The 1,011-nt window shown below is 40.6% G+C and overlaps 1 protein-coding gene across 2 annotated transcripts in view; it reads right to left on the minus strand.

Annotated features, from left to right (window-relative positions):
* The window catches only part of LOC106870099 (ornithine aminotransferase, mitochondrial), a 25,922-nt gene that overhangs the window by 8,010 nt on the left and 16,901 nt on the right, over positions 1–1,011 (minus strand). The window lies entirely within an intron of this gene.

The following is a 1,011-nucleotide window of genomic DNA, read 5'->3' on the forward strand; positions in this document are numbered from 1 at the left end:
TTAACATTAACGTGATAGCAATGACATTCATAACAAGAAGTAATTTCCCAATCAACCTGTCCCCTCTCCCCAGACAAAGCCCCACCCCCTACACACACACACACACATACCAAGTCTTCATCCATTAACACCTTCTCCCTCCCATTGGTGACAGCAGAGGAGAAGTCAGTCCAAATGTCAAAGCTATTTCCTCTCCCTGTGATTGTTTCACCTTAACCCCACTTGGAGAAATCAAACTGTAATTCCGCTAAATGTAGCAACATGGTCATTCTTTTAAGAGATAGGGGCAGAAATGAAAGCTATGGGTCTGTTTTCCATAGGGTTGACATAGCACCTCTTCCTTGCAGTGTGTTCAGATTCCAACAGAATAAAAAGAAAGAAATATACTTACATCCATATTCACATTTATAGGCCACATATGAGATTCAGAAACTCTCAGTATAGAAGGTATTTAGCAGGGCTCAAATGATTTAAACTTCAATTCCACAGGGATTGAGTTGAGCAGATATGGAGGTAATTTTATCATATTGGATCTATGTATCTACTGTCTCTTTCACTTCCTCTGTGTCCATCCTCTCTTCCGCTTTTAATCTAACAATGTGTGTATGTATCTACTTCGCCTGCGACGGGATAAACATTTAAAAACACAAAATGAACGCTGTCACCACTCACTGTCTCTTTCACTCTCTCTCTCTATCTCTCTCTTTCTTCCTCTCTGAAACATTGAAAAACACAAAAGGAAAGCCATTACCACTCACTGTCTTTTTCACTCTCTCTGTTTCTCTCTTACTTCCACTCTGTCCTCCTGTCTCTCGCTTTGCCACTCACTTCTTTGAAGTAAGTGTGACACACACCACAGGTACGTACAAAAAAAACAAGTTAGCATATTAATATCATTGATAATCCTCCTGTATTTTGTTTTATCCAAAGTCAGGAACTTATCAGCACCCCCTAATGTGTGTGTGTGTGTGTGTGTGTGTGTGTGTGTGTGTGTGTGTGTGTGCTGTACCC

The sequence above is a fragment of the Octopus bimaculoides genome, chromosome 14 (assembly GCF_001194135.2).
Source record: "Octopus bimaculoides isolate UCB-OBI-ISO-001 chromosome 14, ASM119413v2, whole genome shotgun sequence".
In the NCBI taxonomy this organism is placed as follows: Eukaryota; Metazoa; Mollusca; class Cephalopoda; order Octopoda; family Octopodidae; genus Octopus; species Octopus bimaculoides.